The sequence below is a fragment of the Diceros bicornis genome, chromosome 26 (genome assembly GCF_020826845.1).
Source record: "Diceros bicornis minor isolate mBicDic1 chromosome 26, mDicBic1.mat.cur, whole genome shotgun sequence".
NCBI lineage: Eukaryota > Metazoa > Chordata > Mammalia > Perissodactyla > Rhinocerotidae > Diceros > Diceros bicornis.
The window spans coordinates 26,656,945-26,679,868 of NC_080765.1; the positions used below are offsets into that span (position 1 = coordinate 26,656,945).

Below are 22,924 nucleotides of genomic sequence, written 5' to 3' on the forward strand. Positions count from 1 at the left end.
AGTAGGTACTAATAGAGGAGATAAGTCAGGACTCAAACAATAAGGCAGAAGTTGGGAGATGTCATAAGACAGATTTGAAGAAAGTTCTGAGAGAACATAGCAGAGGGAAACATTCCTTCTGAAGAGCTGGTCCAGGAGCATCAATGGAACAGGTGGTGTTTAGTTGGAGCATTTAACAAATGGCTACAGTGTCTACAGGCAAGGAATGGGGGAGGGTCTTGAAGATAGAAGGAATAGTTTCAGGAGCTGAAGAAACATTGAAGCAAAGTTAAATAATATCATATATTTAGACACATAGGAGAGGAAAAAGAAGTAAATTTGAGTAGATTGGGATTAGTCAGAGCCAGATTATTTAGGGTCTAAAATGTCTGTTTTTCAACATTGTTTAGCTAGAGGTGGGAGTTCTTCAGAATTTTGGATCTGGGTGGAGATATGCTGGGAGAGCTAGGAATACTAAAGGGAAGAGAACGTGGGTTTGGGGGCCTGCCTGGCCTGAATTCAAATCCTGTTACTTCACTTCTGTGCAACTCTGTTTCCTCAGCTGTAAAGTGGGAATATCCACATCTTCCATATAGAACCATGATGAGGTATGATGGGCACTTAGGGGAGGTGTGCCTCCACCCTGTGTCCCTTGCTTTCTGAGTCTAAATCTCTGGCTTCTACTTCTGCAACATCTCACATTCATATTCTATTTTTTAAAAAAAATTTAGTTCTATCCTCACTCCCAGTCTCACTAAAGAATATCTCTCTATGCCCTCATTCTACCCCACTCCAGCCACGTTGGTGTCTATAACCCCGACCTGGGCACAGAGCATTGGATCTGTGACCTGGTGACAGACAACTGACTTAAACTGGGCCACTCAGCTTCTAGTTGGTGTGGCCTGGTCATCTGGAAAGGGAGAATATCAACCTGGGAAAGCTGTGGCCGCCATGTTTGGCTCAGCTCATGGCAAGAAACAAAGTAGATCAGCAGATAAAAAGCAGGGAGCAGATAGAGAAAAGCAGGGAGGAGATGCAGAAGCTGCCTCAATTCCCAGTGTCTTTCAGGTTCCTGTTCCAAACCATTGTCAGGCTCAGCATCTCCTCCTCTCCTCCAGCATCATGGCATGTCCCAATGTCCTCCCTCCATATGTTCCTTTTTCCATTAAGCTACTTTGAAGTGAGTTTCTAGTACTTGCACCCACGGGAGCGTTGCTTAGTACGTATGGATCAGTAGGTGTCATGGTCTTGCCAAGAGCCTGGTGCTTAATAAGTCCTCACCAAACCTTGGCTCTGGTTGTTATTGTCTAAGTTGTAATTTTTGACTCATCTTGGTGCTTTTCAGCTTTTGGTAGGCATGTGGAGCTGGGAACTCTTGCAACAGATCTGGCAAGAAAGTCCAAATTGTGGGGGTGGGAAGAGAGAAAATATAGAGGGGAAGTCTTGTTTTGTGAATCTTTTTTCTTGTGAGGAAGATTGGCCCTGAGCTAACATCTGCCAATCCTCCTCTTTTTTGCTGAGGAAGACTGGCCCTGGGCTAACATCCATGCCCATCTTCCTCCACTTTACATGGGACGCCGCCACAACATGGCTTGACAAGCAGTGCGTCAGTGCCCGCCCGGAATCCAAACCGGTGAACCCTGGGCTGCCGCAGCGAAGTGCACGCTTTTAACTGCTTGCACCACCAGGCCGGCCCCTGTTTTTTGAATTTAAATTGTAAATTTTTAATTTAACATTTTTTGTTTTAGTCAATATCTCCCATCTTTCATAAGAGGGTCTCAATAAAGTAAAATTAATTTAAACTAAATTAAAATTTTATTATTAAAAGTTCACAAAAGTGAGGAGAGTGACGTCAGCATCATGGTGGAGTGAGCTTTCCTGTAAACTCTTCCCCTGATAAGATACAACAAAAGGAACGGTCACAGACCAACAACGGAATCCTAGACAGTGAAAAGCAAGATCCAAAAGATCCACATTGCCACGCATCTGAAAGTGGAACGTGCTGGGCCCCCAGAGGAAGTGGGGAGAGGTAAGGAGAACTCCTCTCCCTCCCCATCAGATCAGCGATCCCGGTCTGTGCAGCTCCCAGAGAGGGGGAAGGGGTGGCCCTCTGCGGGGAAACCATAGCTCTTTGGGCTCTCTCAGCCAGTGGGAAACTCCCACACAGAGGACTCAGAACTGCTACGGGGTACCATCAACATCTGAGCACCCCAGGAGAGTGGATAACGAGGGGTGAATGAGAAGCCCCCCACGCCAGGGACCCAACAGGCAGAAGAGAGAGCACCCCCCTCCCTGCAAGCTGGACCCTGCAGCTCAGCTGACCAGACCAGACCAAGCAACCGGCAGATCGCAGCAAATAGCCGGGGCGGAGTGCAGGGGGCTCAGATTACACAGCCCTTTACCCCCACACAGTGGCGGCCAGTGGAGATTGCAACCAGATATTTCCAGGATGAGGAACAACAAAGCCAATACAGGAACCAGAATGCAAAGGTACATGAAATCACCAGACCAGAAGGAAAATGACAAGCACCCAGAAACCAACCCTGAAGACACAGAAATCCATAACCTAAATGACAGAGATTTCAAAATAGCTATGATAAAAAAACTCAACAAAATATGAGATAACACAGACAAACAATTCAATGAGATTAGGAGTTTCATCACAAAAGAAATGGAAATCATAAAGAAAAACCAATCAGTGCTGATGGAGAGGAAGAAAACAGTGCAGGAGATAAAGGAGAAATTGGAATCTTTAAAGAACAGAGCTGAAAATATGGAGGAAAGAATTAGCATTATAGAGGACAGGAATACAGATATGCTCCAGATGCAAGAGGAGAGAGAACTAAGACTAAAAAGAAATGAAGAAAGTCTCCGAGAAATATCTGAATCTATTAGGAAATGTAACATAAGAATTATAGGTATTCCTGAGACAGAAAAGAGGGAAAGAGGAACAGAGAGCCTATCCAAGGAAATAATAGCTGAGAACTTCCCAAATCTGGGGAAGGAGCACGAAATACGAGTAAGCAAAGCCAACAGATCACCTAAATACATCAACAGGCAAAGGTCCACTCCACGACATCTAGTGGTAAGGCTGGCCAAAGTCAATGACAAAGAGACAATATTAAGGGCAGCTAGACAAAAACAAAAAATAACATACAAAGGAACTCCCATCAGGCTCTCAGCGGATTTCTCAACAGAAACTTTACAGGTTAGGGAAGACTGGAATGATATATTCAAAATACTGAAAGACAAAAACTTTCAGCCAAGAATACTCTATCCAGTAAAAATATCCTTCAAATATAATGGACAAATAGTAACTCTCCCAGATAAACAAAAGCTAAGGGAGTTCATGGCCACAAGACCCCCACTACAAGAAATACTCAAGAAGGCCCTCAGGCCTGAAAAAAAGAAGAGAAAAGGAATACCAAGCTTGGAGCAAGGAGAAAAATAGGTAGATAAACTCAGAAAAATAGTAGATCTTTACCGGAATAGGTTAACAACCACTTAAATACCAAAATCAAAGATCAAAGGAAGGAATTCACCAAAAATAAATTTAACCTCATCACTGTAAACACAGAGCCACAACACAAGATAGAATAAGGTATAACCAGAACGACTTAGAAGGGGAAGAGGAAAGTGATTGAATTGACTTAGTATAAGGAAATAGGAGGCCATCAGATAATAGACTATCTCATACACAAGATTTTTTACGCAAACCTCAAGGTAACCACTAAACAAACAATCAAAACAAAATCACATATGATAAACAAAGAGAAAACTAGAAGAGTCAAACGACAGAACAACCAAACTGAATTGGCAATCCGAAACAAATGGGACAAGAAACAAAGGAAATGCAAAAGAACTGGGAAATAAGTGACAAAACAGCAATATTAAGCCCTCATATATCAATAATTACCCTAAATGTAAATGGATTGAACTCTCCAATTAAAAGATACAGAGTGGCAGGATGGATTAAAAAGCAAGACCCAAAAATACACTGCCTCTAGGAAACACATCTCAACTCTAAAGACAAGCACAGGCTCAGAGTGAAAGGATGGAAGACAATACTCCAAGTTAATGGCAAACAAAAGAAAGCAAGTGTTGCCGTACTCATATCAGACAAAGTAGACTTCAAGATAAAACAGGTTAAGAGAGACAAAGAAGGGAAATATATAATGATAAAAGGGACACTCCACCAAGAAGACATATCACTTTTAAATATATATGCACCCAACATAGTAGCACCAATGTACATAAAGCAACTATTAACAAAACTAAAAGGAGACATTAACAACAGCACAATAACAGTAGGGGATGTTAATACCCCACTTACATCAATGGATAGATCATCCAGACAAAAAGTCAATGAAGAAATAGTAGACTTAAATGAAAAACTGGACGAGACGGAGCTAGTAGACATATACAGAGCACTCCATCCAAGAACAGCTGACTACACATTCTTCTCAAGCACGCATAGAACATTCTCAAGGATAGACCATATGTTGGGAAACAAAGCAAGCCTCAATAAATTTAAGATTGAAATCATAACAAGCATCTTTTCAGACCATAATGCTATGAAACTGGAAATGAACCATGAAAAAAAAACTGGGAAAGTGACAAAAATGTGGAGATTAAACAACATGCTACTGAACAACCAATGCATCATTGATGAAATTAAAGGAGAAATCAAAAACTATCTGGAAACAAACGAAAATGAAAATATGCCATACCAAACCCTATGGGATGCAGAAAAAGTGGTCCTGAGAGGGAAACTCATAGTGATATAAGCCCACCTTAACAAACAAGAAAAGGCCCAAATAAGCAACCTCAAATTACACATAACAGAACTAGAAAAAGAAGAACAAACAAAGCCCAAAGTCAGCAGAGAAGAGAAATAATAAAAATCAGAGCAGAAATAAATGAAATTGAGATGAAAAAAACAGTAGAAAGGATTAATGAAACAAAGAGTTGTTCTTTGAGAAGATAAAGAAAATTGACAAACCTTTAGGCAGGCTTACTAAGAAAAAAAGAGAAAAGACTCAAGTAAATAAAATTAGAAATGAAAGAGGAGAAATTACAGCAGATACCATGGAAATACAGAGGATTATAAGAGAATACTATGAGAAATTATATGCCAACAAATTGGACAATCTAGAAGAAATGGATAAATTCTTAGACGCATACAACCTCCCAAAACTGAACCAAGAAGAAATGGAGAATCTGAATAGACCAATCACAAGTAAAGAGATTGAAATAATAATCAAAAACCTCCCAAAAAATAAAATCCCAGGACCAGATGGTTTCTCCCGTGAATCTTACCAAACATTCAAAGAAGATTTAATACCCATCCTTCTCCAACTATTCCAAAAAACAGAGGAAGATGGAACGCTTCCTAAATCATTCTGTGAGGCCAACATCACCCTGATACTAAAGCCAGACAAAGACAATACAAAGAAGGAAAATCACAGGCCAATATTGCTGATGAACATAGGTGCAAAAATCCTCAACAACATATTGGCAAACTGAATACAGCAATACATTAAAAAGATCATACACCATGATCAAGTGTGATTTATACCAGGGACACAGGGACGGTTCAACATTCGCAAATCAATCAACGTGATACACCACATCAATAAAACGAGGAATAAAAACCACATGGTCATCTCAATAGGCACAGAGAATGTATTTGACAAGATACAACATCCATTTATGATAAAAACTCTCAACAAATGGGAATAGAAGGAAAGTACCTCAACATACTAAAGGCTATTTATGACAAACCCACAGCCAACATCATACTCAACAGGGAAAGACTGAAAGCCATTCCTCTGAGAACAGGAATGAGACAGGGCTGCCCACTCTCACCACTCCTGTTCAACATAGTACTGGAGGTTTTGGCCAGAGAAATTAGGCAAGAAAAAGGAATAAAAGGAATCCAAATAGGTACAGAAGAAGTGAAACTCTCACTATTTGCAGATGACATGATTTTATATATAGAAAACCCTAAAGAATCCGTTGGAAAACTATTAGAAATAATCAACAACTACAGCAAAGTCGCAGGGTACAAAATCAATCTACAAAAATCAGTTGCTTTTCTGTATGCTAATAACGAACTAACAGAAAGAGAGCTCAAAAAGATAATATCATTTACAATTGCATCAAAAAGAATAAAATATCTAGGAATAAATCTTACCAAGGAGGTGAAAGACCTATACAACGAAAACTACAAGACATTATTGAAATAAATCAATGATGACATAAAGAAATGGAAAGACATCCCATGCACATGGAATGGAAGAATAAACATAGTTAAAATGTCTATATTACCTAAAGCAATCTACAGATTCAATGCAATCCCAATCAGAATCCCAATGACATTCTTCACGGAAATTGAAAAAAGAATACTAAAATTCATATGGGGCAACAAAAGACCCTGAATAGCTAAAGCAATCCTAAGAAAAAAGAACAAAGCAGGAGGCATCACAATCCCTGACTTCAAAACATTCTACAAAGCAATAGTAATCAAAACAGCATGGTACTAGTACAAAAACAGACACAGATCAATGGAACAGAATAGAAAGCCCAGAAATAAAACCACGCATATACGGACAGCTAATTTTCAACAAAGGATCTAAGAACATACAATGGAGAAAGGAAAGTCTCTTCAATAAATGGTGTTGGGAAAACTGGACAGCCACATGCAAAAGAATGAAAGTGGACTATCTGCTATCACCATTCACAAAAATTAACTCAAAATGGATCAAAGACCTGAAGGTGAGACCTGAAACTATGAAATTCATAGAAGAAAATATAGGCAACACACTATGTAACATTGGTCATAAAGGAATCTTTTCGGATGACATGCTTACCCAGACTAGGGAAACTAAAGAAAAAATAAACAAGTGGGACTTTATCAGATTAAAGAGCTTCTACAGGACTAACGAAACCAGAATCAAGATGAATAGACAACCCACCAGCTGGGAGAGAATATTTGCAAAACATATATCTGACAAGAGGTTAATCTCCATAATATATAAAGAACTCACACAACTGAACAACAAAAAAACAAACAAACAATCAAAAAATGGGCAGAGGAAATGAACAGACACTTCTCCAAAGAAGATATACAGATGGCCAATAGGCACACGAAGAGATGTTCAACATCACTAATCATCAGGGAAATGCAAATCAAAACAACACTAAGATATCACCTCACACCCGTTAGAATGGCTGTAATCACCAAGACAAAAAACAACAAATGTTTGAGAGGATGTGGAGAAACAGGAACCCTCATACACAGCTGGTAGGAATGCAAACTGGTGCAGCCTCTATGGAAAATGGTATAGAGATTCCTCAAAGAATTAAAAATAGAAATGCCCTATGATCCAGCTATCCCACTACTGGGTATCTATCCAATGAACCTGAAATCAACAATCCAAAGATGCTTATGCACCCCTATGTTCATTGCAGCATTATTCACTATAGCCAAGAAGTGGAAGCAACCTAAGCGTCCCTTGACTGACGACTGGATCAAGAAAATGTGGTATATATATACAATGGAATACTACTCAGCCATAAAAAAGACAAAATTGTCACATTTTCAACAACATGGATGGGCCTGGAGGGTGTTATGTTAAGTAAAGTAAGCCAGAAAGAGAAAGACAATCACTATGATCTCACTCACATGTGGAATATAAACCAACACATGGACAGAGAAAACTGTATTGTGGTTACCAGGGGCAATGGGGGTGGGTGGTGGGCACAAGGGGTGAAGGGAGACATGTATATGGTGATGGACAAAGAAAAATGTACAACCCAAAATTTCACAATGTTAAAAACTATTAAAACATCAATTTAAAAAAATGAGAAAGAAAAAAAATTCACAAAAGTAATAAGTGGAAATAAATAAAAATAACTAAACTTTCAAATGCTAGGGGTTTTTTGGTGAGTTTGTAGAATTAACACTTTGAAATAATTCAAGCTTAAAACACACTAGCACTTCTGGGACACCCCATGTAGTGGAGGGAGAATTAGACCTGGAAGGGTGGGAGGCAGGGAGGTGGGTTCAGTGTTGTTTGTGCAGCTTTAGGCCTCAGGGACTGGCAGAATGTGGGCAGTAAATAATGACGGAGAGGCTGGTATTGATATGGGGGCAGGAAGGAGAAATGGGAAGTGCAGTTTGAGGTGCTGCAGGGACGATCAGATGGACTTGACCCACCAGATCAACATGGGAGAATTCGCATGGAGAGAGAAGACTAGACCCAAGGTGCCATTTTGAGAGCCACCTGAATTGATGTGCTTGCTGGAGAAATGGACGTGGAGGAGATTGCTTAGGAGGGAGAGGAATGGTGAGGGCAGACCCTCGGAGGACTGCAATGTTTCGGAGTAAGCTGGGTGAAGAGGAAGCGGCTGCAGCAAGTGGAGAAGGTTCTATGGAGAAGTTTGATATTAAGAGAGGAAAGACGAGTTGGTCCAATGTGTACCTGGGTGAAGGGAAGTTATTTTTAGCATGGCAAACTTTGAACATGTTTATGGACTGAGGGAGTAGAGTAAATGAAAAGTTAGATTGAAAATACAGGAGAAAAGAGTTAATAGATTAAAGGTTAATAGAGAGGGCCTCCTAACAGAAGGGAAGGGAAAAGAAGTCTCCAGTCGTTGTGGGGAGGGGGGTGGACTTGGAGAGGCGAGGGGCAAGTCTGCCTCTGAGCAAGGGTGCGGGTGGAGAGGCAAAGAGAATTTTCAGGTGAAGGGAAATACATTGAAGGAGTTCATGCAGGTGACCTCAAATATCATCATAGCGTTTGCACAATAACAGCGACTGCTACCACTTATTGAGTGTTTTCTATGTGCCAGCCTCAGGACTAAGTACTTTATACACTTTGCCTGTATCATCTCATCAATATTCCCAACAATTTTATGAGGCAATAACTATTAACCAAAACTCCCATTTTACAGATAAGGAAACTGAGGCTCAGAGTGGCAAGTAAACCACTAATCAATGTCAAACGTGGGATAAGAAACTAGATTGTCATATTCCAAGGGCTCTGTTTTTAAACACTTCATTAAATTGAGCAGCCACACACACACACACACACACACACCAGCTGCCTGGCCCTGGCAGGATCTAAGAGACCTGAGCTTGTTCTGGTTGCTTCAATTTCTCAAAATGCATATTCTGGGTCCCAAGTCCACAAAATTTGATCCACAGGTCTGGGGAAGGGCTTGGAAATGTGTGTTTTCTTCATGGTTACATCCTGATGTGATTCTGATACAATGATTGATTCAGTTCTTCACACTTTGAGAAACCCAGAACCAGGGTTATATTATGCCCATTGGCTTCTTTGCTAAATAAAATATTTCTCAGCAAGGTCTAGCTTTTGAGCTTGAAACTGAGTTTCTTCTGGGAGCTTGTTGATTCTGGAAGGTTAGTCTTCTTACCTGGACAATGACGTTGGGGTCAGACTGGGGCAGATGATGGACAAAGATTGTAGACCCTGCTGTCCATGGATCAAACAGGGACCCCACGGCAGCCATAATCCAGCCTGGGTCTGACAGGCACCAGAAGACATCAGACATCTTCAGCTCCTGCATTTTCCTGCTAACTCCAAAATACAGTGGCCTCAGCTATGTGATCATGGGGGGATGTGATCAAGGGATGGGGACTATGGTTTTCAGGGGCAACCCATCTGTGTCTCTCAGACACCTCCCCCTGAGCTGATCCTAATCTCTCCTGCCCCCCTTGGACTAATTCTCTCTCCTCCAGTGTTTTCTGTATCTCAGTGAATGTCATTACTGTCCATGAAACTGTCTAAGCTCAAAATCTGGGCGTCAACCTTGACTTCCTACCTCTTATCTCCCACGTCTAGTGAGAAGATCCTGTCTATTCTATCTCCTAAGTCTCAAATGTATTAACTTCTTTCATGTCTCTGGCACCTTGTCCAAGCCACTGCCATCCTGGATTATTCGAAGACCCTCTTACTGGTCTTTCTAACTCCATTTTAACTTTTTACAGTCCATTCTCCATCTTGCAGGCACAGTGAATCTTCTCAAAATACAAATCTGATCAGGTTTCTCACTTACTAAAAGTCTTTCAATACCTTCCCCCTTGTTTTCCTAATAAACTCCAAACTCTACACCAAGGCCCACAAGACCCTGCATGATCTGGGCCCCACTGACTTTCCCGAATCCTTCCACCTGTCCCTCACCCGACACCCTGAGCACCAGCTATTCCCAAGTCTCTGTGGTTCCATGAATGCTACTTTTTGTATCTTTGTGCCTTTGACTTTATTTCTCAGGCTGCACAGAATCCTCCCTTTCTTTCCACCCCCATTCCTCCAGGGTTTTGCTACTCAGTTGTTATCATTAGTGCAGATACCTAATGTCCACAAGAAGCCTTCTCTGCCCCAGTCTGGTTAATAAGTTAGAAAATATATAGAACTTGCTTTAGTCTAATTATTACTAGTTGGGGGAGGGGCAGGGCAGAGAAGATGTTTGGTTTAAAATTGATTAAATGATTAACCCAAGGCTACAGCTTCAGCCTCTATGATTGTTTGTTCTAGGTTAGGGGCAGGGGCTTGGTGTGGCTTGGTTCTAGGTGGGATTTTCCCTAAGAGCTCATGATTGAAAAACTCCAAGTCTGATTTGTCCATAACGGGAGAAAAGAGAGGACCCATCACCTCAGGTCACATTGCTAGAACATTCTGTCTTTTCCCACCAAACCCTGGAACCACTGACAGGGACACAATGGCTTGTCATTTGTGTGGTTTGCAGAGTGCCTACTGCCTCCACCCTCATTTCCTCCACACCTCCTGTGAAGGTGCTCAGGCAGGACCCAAATGTGCCTCATGTGTCATCCAGAGGCCTCTGTCAGCAAACACTGAGGATTCCCAGCCTTCACCCTGTAGGCCCTCAGGGGTCTGAACCAAAGAGAGCAGAAGGGAGAAACAGGATGGAGTCAATTCTACTCAGAGCTCCTTTCCCAACACACATACACACACTCAGACACCCACACCACCCCAGATCTGTGGCCCAGCCTCTAAGTCTGTGCCCTCTTTCTTACCATGCAGGGAAGCAGGATAGTAAGGCAAGTCCATGACTGTGTTTTGCCATCTTGGGCAAGCCCGTGGTCCCACTGGTGAAGAAGATGACCATTGGGTCCACTGTCTTTGACTTAATACAGGTGTGATCTGGGGATGCTGATCTGCAAAGGGATTCAAACAAACAGAGAGAAGTCATGTTTCCTGCATCCTCTAGGGAAGCAAAAGTAACAACATGAGGCTTGAGGTTGAAAACCATGGGTTTGTAATACTAGAAGAAAGACTGGTTCTCCCAGTATAAGGCATCAAACGGAGTTTATGAGTGCCTTGGAAAAGAGGACTGACATTTCCTCATTTAAAAAATGGGGACAATAGAGCGGATTATTTTTTAACTGGACAAATACTGAAATGCCACTGACTATTTTTCAGACAATGCTCTAAATGATTTACAAATAAGAGCCCATTCAGTCTTCAGAGCAACCCTGAGAGGGGAGTACTCCTCTTATCAAGCCCATTTTGCTGATGAGGAAATGGAGGCTCAGAGAGGGTAGGTAACTTACCTGAAGACATATAGCCAGCAAGTGGCACAGCCAGGGTTCAAACCCAGAGAGTCTGATCGATGGACTGTGCTCTTTATCACACCGCTAAGCTTGTTTTTCATACAAGCTAGCTTTATAGGAATTTAACTCCATAACTGGTGATGAGGGGTGGGGAAGAGAAAGTCAGGGAGAGTGAGAGTGAAAGAAACACATCCATGCATCTGCCCTGGCGTGAGCTTGAGATGTTAGATAGAACCTGCACTTCCCTCAGTCAGCCTGGAGTCCTGGGTGCTTCTCTTAGACCGGGAGTCTCTTGGGGCGTCTATGATGGCAAACGCCAGCTTTCTATGGTGTTCAGTCAAAGAACTGCAAATCATCCCAGTACTGGAGGAAACAACAGCTCCACTGTTCTTGCTGAGAAATGGTACCATACTGACTCTGAGCAATTTAAGGGATTTTTAAAAAGTATTCTTTATTTAACTATTTCATTTAATTCTCTGAGTTCAGACTCTGGAATAAGATGTGAATTCACCATAGTGTTTGCCTTTTGGGGTTGAAGTAAAGAGCTTTAAAAACTGAAGGGTTGCCTCAAGAAAGCAGACCCAGTGTGGTTTGTGTGTGTGATATGAGAAGTGCCTGAAGGCTCACAGATTCAGAGTTTTGGTCGCGGAAGTGGTCTTCCTAACCTCCAACACTTCCCTAACTTTTCCTGCAATGTCCCTAAGGGCACCCAGCCCCAGGGAGATGGAAAGTGTTTGCTCCCAAAGCTTCCTGCCAGCCACTGCCTCAATTTTCCTTGCAGTTTACAGTTTCACCTTAAAAATTCATTTTAATCTTTCATCCAACTCCTTCATATATTTACCTCTTATATAAAAATAATATTTTAGATTTCCCACCTACAAGGAAGATGTAACACAATAACCATCTGACTTTACACACCTCCTTTGCACAGTCCCAGGGTGATTATACTTTAGTGAGAGAAGCCCAGAAGTTCAATTTCCTTATATTACAGATAAAGCAACCACAGCCAAGAGAGGAGAAGGAACCAGCCCAGGGTCACACAGCAAGGCAGTGGCATAGCCGGGAAGAGAAGTTTTCTGGTCTTAGACCTGGTGAGCTTCCCACCACTGGCTGCTCGTCTACCAGCACTTGGGAGTGGAGGGCCTTCTCCCGCCATTCCTCAGAAAGCACATTCATCAGACCAGAAACTCACTCAATCAGTGATCGGAAGTCCAGCCACCCTTTACGGCTGTGGTCAGACACCAGCAACTTGATTTTCAGGGTGGGACACTCAGAAGCCACAGAGTCCACCTCTGGGGCAAGGGTATCAGTGGTTACGATGCCCTTGGCTTTAGACACTTGTAGTCGGTAGAGAATGTCCTTGGTCTTCAGTAGGGTGGTCCCTGGCATGAAGACAATCCCTGGGGATGAGAAAGGAACAGTTTTGTCTCAGTTTCTCTTTCACAACCATGGGCTTCAGGTCTGCATCATCTGCATAGAAATCCCCTAACCACTTGCTTGCAAAGTACAGTCTGCAGACCACCAGCATCAGCACCAACTGATACACAGAATCTCACACCCCACCTCAAACCTACTGAATCAGAATCTGCATTTTAACAAGATGCCCAAGTGATTCTCATGCACGTTAAAGTGTGAAAATGCTGCCCTCACCTTTCCTACACTAGATGGATCCAGCTGGTAGACAGATGGACCCTACTTTACACAATTTCACATGGGATCTGGGAATACAGGTGCAAGTAGGACAGTGTCCCTGACATCAGGACTAGCACATCCCCATCCCCGTCTTTCTCCTCTCACTTCCCTCTTTGTCAGTTCCCTGTTGTCATCTTGAATCTCTTCTCTTTCCTTCATTCCTCATATCCAAATTTAACCTCATTGTCCTTTGAACTTTCCTCCCTTCCTCTCCATCTTCCATCACCAACAATTAGGTCAAGCCTTTGTGTGCTCCTATTGGATTCTAATCTCTCCACCAGATGCCCTGCCCTGAATCTTCCCACCACCCATCTTTCATACTATTACCTGCTTAAGTTCCACAGAGCACTGACTTTTCCCTAACACACTTCTTCTCTGCACTGACACCTGTGCCCTCTCTCCAGGAAAGCACCACACTCTCCATCCTGACATTGAAGGTGCTGTCCACTCTCCACCTTTCTCTCCTACAACTCTAATCTCTATTTCAAAATGGTCATTCCTCATCTAGGCTACTCCTGACTCTAAGCCTTCGCACGTGCCATGTCCATTCACGGAATTCCCTGCCTTTCCTTCTACTCCTCTGTAATTCTGCTCATCCCAGGGGGCTCTGCTCATGTCTTGGATTTCCCATAGGCCTCCTCTTAGATCTACAGATGACACAGTTTCTCTATGCTCCCTCTGTTGTTGCTGTTAGTTCTTGATTCCACATGACCTTGATAGATGAACCAACTATTTATTTGTGAGAGAATATGAGTGAGACAGAGAGAGAGAGAGAGAAGTATAAGCAGGAGTATGATGGATTGTTATATAAGCATGCATAGAAGAACTGAAGTGATTTTAAAAATCCATGAGTCCCAGACTGATTCTAAATTATATAGCTAAATAGATAGGTATTTAAAAGGGGAAGGGAAATCTCTACAGAAAAATGCTAACTAATAAATGTAGAGGGAATGATATAAATAGAAAATCTTCATATAAAACCACCATAATAATAGTCAATTCAGTCAAGAGTCATCAATGGATACTCAAACCATAAGGTGAAGGACTGTTGGGGAAAAAGATATTCACACAGTCTCATAAATATTGCACCACAGATTACTTATTAATTACAAGGGGGAAAGGTGCCTTTACAAAGGTGGATACCACCTCACTAGAGCGATAAAACAATATCACTGGTGATGGGAGAAATCAACTTATATACCCCCTGATGTGATGCACTGAGAAAGACACTACATTGCTGGTCTACTACTCCTGCTAAAAATGTTTAACCTGAATATAATCATAAATCAAGAGTCAGAAGCACAAATTCTGAGAGACACTCTGTAAAACAACTAGCTTCTGTAAAACAAAAACAAAAATGTCATTGTCATTCAGAAAAGGCTAGGAAATCGTTCTAGATTAGAGACTGAGGAGACATGATAACTAAATGCAGTGCATGATCCTTGATTAGATTTTGGATTTAAAGAAAAAAAAAGGCTATAAAGGACATTATTGGGACAACTGAGGAATTTTGACTATGGATGTATGTCAGGTAACTATATTGTATCAATGTTAGACTTCTTGTATGGTAACTCTATTGTGGTTCTGTGAGGGGAATGTCTTGGATCTTAGCAGATGAACACTCCAGTATTGATGGGTATTTATCTTGTATTTATGGGTGTCACAATGTCTGCAACTGATTCTCAAATGACTCAGTGGGGCAGGGGGCCTTAAATATGGTAAAATGTTAACAATTGATGAATCTTTAAAAAAAGTAATAGTATCTGAGACTGTGCAAGTGTGTGTGTGTATGTGTGTGTGAATGGGAGAGAATTACGATATTGTGTTCAAGAGTGGATGAGTGTGAAGGAGAGAATGAGTGACAAAGAATAAAAGAATATATGAGGGAGTGTGAGAAACAGAAAGACTGTAGAGAAGAAAGAAGGTAGAGAAAGAGAAAGCACCTAATATTGCAGGACCAATTGACTCTAGTCCAGCCCTAAGGTCTATAGGGGTCTCTCCAAGCCACTGACCTGTTCGGATGCAGCCCACAGTCACCAGCCACCACTCAGGCACTCGAGGCAGAATCAAGGCTAGACGGTCTCCCTGCTGCAGGCCACAGGTCTGCGTGAAGACGTTGGCTGCACGGCGCGTTAAGTTGTCATCTCTCTGAAACTCCACTTCAGTTCATCCCCTTGGTTATTCACCCACCACAGGGCTGGGTTTGGACCTCTCTTGCCCTCCTGGTCAAGATCATATACCATGTGTTACTTCCTTCAAAGGAAAGGGCACTTATTTGGCCAATCCACTGCCATAGTCATATTCCAGTGTGAGCAGAGCTCAGGCAATGAGACACCATGTTAAAGCAATTAAAGAGCCAAGAGAAGTTAGCAGTGGGTGTGATGCAGCCGAGTTCTTCTGGTCTACCGTAGCCACCTCCTCTCAAGTCACATAAAACCATGAATAGCCTTCATGTCTCCTACTGAAGACTTAAAGCACCATTCCCCCATGTGTCTGTCTTAGTTTCATATAGACAGTGGATTCCCCTCTATGCCTCAGTTTTCTCATCTATGAAATCCCAACAATAACACCGCCTAGAAGGTAGTGAAGTTTAAATGAGTTATTTAAATTAATAAAGTGTATACTAACAGTGCCTGGCCCAAGTAGGTGCTCAATGAATATTACTACTGTTATTATTGCTACACAATAAAATAAAAGAGCCTAATTTAGTTCCTGAATATTTGGGGGGAATTTATTTTTAAATAAATTACTTCTAGAGGTGAAATCAGCAAGAAGACAGACTAGGAAGCTCCAGGCCCTTGTTCCTTCAGAGAAACATCAAGTAAACAAGAGACCAAAATGGTTTTGTGGGAGCTCTTGAAATAGTCAAGGATCTACAGCAACCAACAAATGCCCAAACAATAAAAAGCATACTCAAAATGGTAGGACATTTTGTGATGTTTTTGCTCACTCTTGCACCACTCCCTCTCTGATGTGGTGTAGCACGGTCAGGAGGAAGCCACCCAATTCCCAGCCCATCCTTGGGACAGAAGGAAAAGAGTGGAACTTGTTTACGACATTCTGGCTTGTCTGGGGGCTGCCTGAGGGACTGGTTTCTGTCTCGTCTGACTTGGTGCTCAGATGGGAAGGGTGGCATGGTTTGAACATCAGGTTGAAAGTCTGAAAGCAGTGGCAGATGCCAGGGTGTGTGAAGATTGTAGACCTGTAGCCACTTAGAGGCAAGAAACTACAGACAGAGGAATACAATAGAACATCTAAGACTCCAAGAAGAAGCAAGGATGATACTTTTATTGAAATTAAGGTATATAAGATCAGCCATGTGCATGGGAAAATTAGAAAAAAGAACATGCACAGGCCCAGGAAAGAAACATGCCAGAAAAGACCTGAGAAGGCCTTAAGTTTTGACACTGTTACTGAAGGTCTTCCCCTGCATGGAGCCAATCTGCATAGACTGAGAGAGGTGGCTGCTGTTTTCAAATGTCCAATTTTCAACAAAAGATCACAAGGCCTATATAGAAATAGGAAAATATAGCCCATTCGAAGGAGCAGAATAAATCTCTAGAAATTGACCCTAAAGGCACCCAGGCTCCAGTTACTAAAAAAGACTTTTAAATGACTGTCTTAAATATGCTGAAAGACCTAAAGGGAAACAAGAAAAAAGAACTAAAGCAGATCAGGAAACTGATATATGAACAAAATGAGATGATGAACAAAGAGATGGAATTTACAAAAAAGAACCAAATAGAAATTCTGGAGCTGAAAAATACAATAACTAAATTTAAAACCTTACTAGAGGGGTTCCATATCTGACTCAAATAGGCAGAAGAAAGAATCAGTAAACTTGAAAACAAGTCATTTGAAAGTATTGAGTCTGAGGGGCAAAAAGAAAAAAAAAATGAATAAAAGTGAATAGAGCCTAAGGGACTTACAGAATAATGCCAAGTAGAAAAATATACACATTCTGGGAGTCCTAGAAGAAGAGAGAGAAAAAAAGGGACATAGAGATTATTTGAAGAAATAATGGCTGAAAACTTCCCACATGTCAGTAGAGACATGGATATACACATACAAGTGGCTCAATGAACTCTAAACAGGAAAACCCAAAGAGAACCACACAGTGACACATTAAAATCAAACAACAAAAGCTAAAGACGAAGAGAGACTCTTGAAAGCAGAAATAGAAAAGTGACTCATCATGTATAAGAAATGCTTAATAAGGTTGTTAGTGGATTGCAGGCCATAAGGTGGTGGGATGATATATTTAAAGTGCTGAGGGGGGAGAAAACTGTTAACGAAGAATTCTACATCCAGCAAAATTATCCTTCAAAAATGAGGGAGAAGTTAGGATATTCCCAGAGAAATAAGTTGAGGGAGTTCATTTCCACTAGACTTTCCCTATAAGAAATGCTAATAGGAGTCCTCAGGTTGAAATGAAAGGACAATATAGAGTAACTCAAATATGAAAATATGATAAAAGGAAATGAGAAGAGCATTAAAACATATCACTACAAAAAAATCAACCAAGCACACAGGAAGGCAGTCAAAGAGGGAATAAGGGACAAAAAAAAAGCTATGACATCAAGAAAACAATTAACAATATGGCAATAGTAAATCCTTCCTTATCAGTAACTACTTTAAATGTATGTGGACTAAATTTCCCAATCAGAAGACAAATATTGGCAGAATAGATAAAAACAACAGGATCAAACTGTGTGCTGTCTACAAAATGATAGAATATGATAAAAGCAATAAAAATACTCTCAGAGATTTTCTTGCAATAAAAATGCTCACAATATAATATCAATTTTAAAAAGCAAAACCATACTTACATTATAATCCAAATTTATGTTAGTAATATTAATTAATTCATTCAATATTACCTAATTCTCATTATTTCTAAGGCTAAATGTTTTTAGATGCCATTATGTTCTTAGACCAAAAAGATACAATGGTGAACAAGACACACATATAGAAACATACGTAAATGGTTTTAAATATTTATGGCCAATTTTTGTTTTCTTGTTTAAATCAACTTTCTTATTTTCCCCACATTTTCTATAATGAGCATGCTTTTTTTAAAGATTTCATTTTTTTATTCCCAAAACAAAACATGTTCAGAGTAAAAAATCAGGCAATGCAGAAGCTTATGAACAGAAAAGTTTCTTATAAACAGAAAAATGTCTTCAAATTTCTAAATCACATATTCACTCCCTGAATGTTAACACTGATAGTTTTTGGTGTATATTCTTCCAGGAATTTTTTTCCACATATGTGCAAACATGATCCTACTACCTTTGACTCAGATGATTGGAACAAAAGAGTGTGTTTCATGTATTCATATCTGTGAAAAAAATCAGTGCTATGAAAAAAACTCTTGCCCAACACATAAAAGAATCTTAGCAAGTGTAAATGACTGCTGTGCACTGCCCATATAAGGGGAGCAGAGCATGGAATGTTCCTGTAGGAGTTTAAAAAATGATGGAAGATCTGGTGTATCAAGGTAGAAAACAATTGTTGCTGCTCAGAATTCAGACAGTATTTTAGCCCTTAACTTTCACAGCTCGAAGAAGATATTGCTTAAGTAGTTATGGATTTTTGTGCTAAGGATTAATCTGATAACATGATATTGAGAGAAGGGTGGAAGAAAAAATACAACCCTTACACTGGATTTGAAATTTAAAGTTTTATGCAGTGAGGTTTGAAATTGAGGGAAATTGAGAAATCATTTTAGAAGATAAAATGCTGAATAAGCAACTCAGCAATAAAAAGAAACAAACGACCAACTAATACACAAAGCAACATGGATGAATCTCAAAAACATCATGCTGAGTTGCTGAGTAAAAGAAACCAGACACAAAAGGGTGTATCCCATATTATTTCATTTCCATGAAACCTTAGGAGAGAGAAATGTAATTTCTAGTGACAGCAGATCAGTGGTTGCCTGGGGCTTAGGGTGGGGATGGGTGAGGATAGACCGGGAAAGGACAAAAGGAAACTTTTGAGGTCATAAAAATGTTCTAAAACTCATTAAACTTTACACTTAAAATGTGTGCATTTTATTCTATGTAAGTTATACATCAATATAGTTGGTTTAAATAAACAAAAACCTACATAGCTACTCCCTGCTAATCTCTAACTAAAATATACTTTGAAGAAGGAAAATTGGAAAGGCTTATCCAATCACTTAGGTGATTTCATGAGTGAGAAGATTCTTTCTGAATATTAAAACACATAAAAGTTTTTTGTCTATAGAAAGGGTTTGCCTCAGTATTAATTAAAATGAAATGCAAGTTGAAATTTAGTGATTTCTGTAAATTAATGATAGAATATGATAGACTGAGAGAATTTAAATCCTAATTGACATAGATAAAACACTTTCCTCACAGTGATATAATTCACATTATTTTCCATTGCATTTGGAACAATTACCAACCTCAAGAAATTACAAAAGTTTAAAATAGAATATGTTTTCTGACCAGAATGGAATTAAGCTAGAAATCAGTAACAACAAGACAATGAGAAACCCACCCAGCCCACCCCAACTATCTGGAAACTAATCAATACACTTCTATGTAATCTACGGGTCAGAGAAGACTCAAAAAGGCAAATAGAAAATATGTTGAACTGAATGATAATAAAATATGACATATCAAAATTTGTGTAATGCACTTAACAGGAGTGTTTAGTGGGAAATTTATATTTTTAAATGCATGTACTAGAAAAGAAGGAAGGCTGAAGAGTAAGGATGTAAGCTTCCATCTCCTGAAGCTCAAAAAAGGCCAGCAAATCAAATCAAAGGAAAGTAGAAGAAAAGAAATAATAAAGATAGGAGCATGCATCAATGACATGGAAAACAAATACACAATAGAGAATATCAGTAAAGCAAAGCTTGTTTTGAAAAGATAATAAAATTGGTAAACTCTTAGATAGACTTATCAAGAAAAAAAGAGGAAGTAAACATATTAACAATATCAGGAACAAAAAGCATACATTATTACCATTCTTACAGACATTAAAACAGCAATACGAGAAAATCATAAGTAACTTTTTGTTAATAAATCTGACAATTTGGATGAAATGGACAAATCGCTAGAGAAAAAAAAATACAGCTTGCCAAAGCTGATAGAATCAAAATCTTAATAACCTTGTATCTGTTAAAGAAATTAAGTCCATTACTAAAAGCTTTTCTACAATGTAAACCTCAGACTTTACGTCTAAAATTTTTGGTACGCATACTAGTGTGTTAAGAGTTTGACTTGAAAAACTGATGCTTTTTGTGTTTTTCAAGAAAATAGTGATAGTTATATGTCATTTATATCTCAACAAAACAAGAACAGCAAAAGAAATTGTAATAAACTTTTAAATTCTATAGGAAAGCTTTCAGAAGAGCACCTGGAACATTGTAAATGTTCAGTAAATATTTGTTGTAGGAATAAATAAAAACAACTCTGGGATATAACTAATGAATGATAAGGTTCTTTGGGGTTAAATTAAATCTAAAGATGGGATCAGGCCTTTATATCTTTGGATAAAGAGAATGATTTGTTTTTCTAAATTGGCCAGTGATCAAATTTTCTGGATGCAGATTATGACCAAAGTTTCATTTTAAATACGGCTACATATAAGAATGATTGTAATTTAACTAACAAAGAAAGTGGTTTAAATGCAATTTAAAATGATAAATGGCATGCTATTCCTTTGTAGATTGTCATTGATAAAAAGTGGATGAACTCCTTACAGTCTCACCAAATGACCAATATGTAGTCTGATATGTCAAACTGGGAGGCGCAGTCATGGAGAATCAATTCACATGGATTAACCAGTAATTGATTGACACCCAGACTTTAAAAGAATTTACCATGGAAGATTACTCTAAAGGTCTGGAAGTCAAAACTTTTTGCATTATGTTTAATTGGGAAATAATATGTATTATGCCATTAATATTTAGATAAGTTGGGATAATCTTGTTTTTACACCAGAGGTTGCAAACTCAGAGCCTACAGGGACCAGGAAAGTAAGCCAGGTTACTGGGGCAAGGTTGTGAGAGAGAAGCCTGCCAGGTTCCTCCAGGGCAAACTGGAGAGCCATGCGCCTCCCAAGGGGGCAGCAATTATTTAGCTCCACCGATTGCTGCCACATGGGAATGAATGTTTAGTTATTTTGAGATGTGATTTTTACATAAGAAGCCCCAAAGCCCAATCCTGGTTCCTGACCTCTGTTGTGCCTTCTCTGCCTGAGGCCTGCCTGTGGCAAAGCTTCCTGCATTTCCTTATGCATGTTTACAATACATCCATGAGAAAGTAAACAGCCCTTTGCTAAAATACAACCAAGTCACGGCCAGGCCCCAATGTTGTGTTTCTTGTGCTGGTTGTATTGCTGTCCAGGGTCTGCATGCATTTAGATTCTTTCAACAAGTAGTTAATGTGCCAGGCATGTTCTGTACTCTGGGGATACAACAGTGAACAAAACAGCAAAAGTTCCATGATCTCATGGAGCTTACATTGTAGTGCCAATGACACTACGTGTGTAAGAATTACAAAAGATTTAGACTTTTTGTGAATACCATGGAGGAGTCCTTTATGGGATGCTGGGACAAAAGTCTAATCGTTTCAGAGGAACATGAGGTACCTTTTAAATTGTATAGGTCCTAGGACTGTTACTAATTATTTATGTAAAATTATGGAATTAAATTCAGGAGCCACAAAACACATCCACTGGCTCAAAGAAATCTAGGCAGACCTGACTACTGGATATTAAGGAATTTGGAATGTTTGGCAGCATATAAATTAATTTCCTTCAGCAAACATTATAGGACAAAGAGCCAGACATTATGTATCAATGATATTCAGCTGGGTTTTTTTTTATTATTTTATTATTTTTATTATTATTATTTTTTTTGTGTGTGAGGGAGATCAGCCCTGAGCTAACATCCATGCTAATCCTCCTCTTTTTGCTGAGGAAGACCGGCTCTTAGCTAACATCTATTGCCAATCCTCTTCCTTTTTTTCCCCAAAGCCCCAGTAGATAGTTGCATGTCGTAGTTGCACATGCCTCTAGTTGTTGTATGTGGGACGCGGCCTCAGCATGGCCAGAGAAGCGGTGCATCGGTGCGCGCCCGGGATCCGAACCCGGGCCGCCAGTAGCAGAGAGCGCGCACTTAACCACTAAGCCATGGGGCGCACCCTGGGTTTTTTTTTTAATCTTTGTGGTTAATATATTTTTGGCTATATTTCTTGAGCAATGTTTAATGTTAAATTGCATCAGAGATTGGTAGGAAGAATTTGCTCTTGTCACAATTTTTCGACAAAACAAATAGAAGTTAACATCCCAGATGCTGTACTCAGCTCTCTTAAGACATAAAGTGGGGAATCACATCATTTAAAGAGGAAAAATGAAGAGTTGTATCTTTTGTTTACTTTTCTATTTCTATTATCTAGAATAATGCTTGGCATATGTGAGGTGCTCACCAAGTCTAAGCTGAATGAATGAATATAGTATTAAGGAGACAGAATGAATGAATTTGGACACGAATGTGACCTCTCCTGAATAGATTTGGGAGGTTGCTCCAGGAATCAATTGAAGTTGAGTATAATATCCTAGGAGCCTAGAGTAACATAGGGTTTAATTTCCAAGGACAGTCAGGGGTTACAAGTT

General features: G+C 39.9%; 1 pseudogene; it reads right to left on the reverse strand.

Moving 5' to 3' along the window:
- Positions 1 to 22,924, reverse strand: part of LOC131422510 (acyl-coenzyme A synthetase ACSM1, mitochondrial-like) — a 49,167-nt pseudogene that overhangs the window by 23,848 nt on the left and 2,395 nt on the right.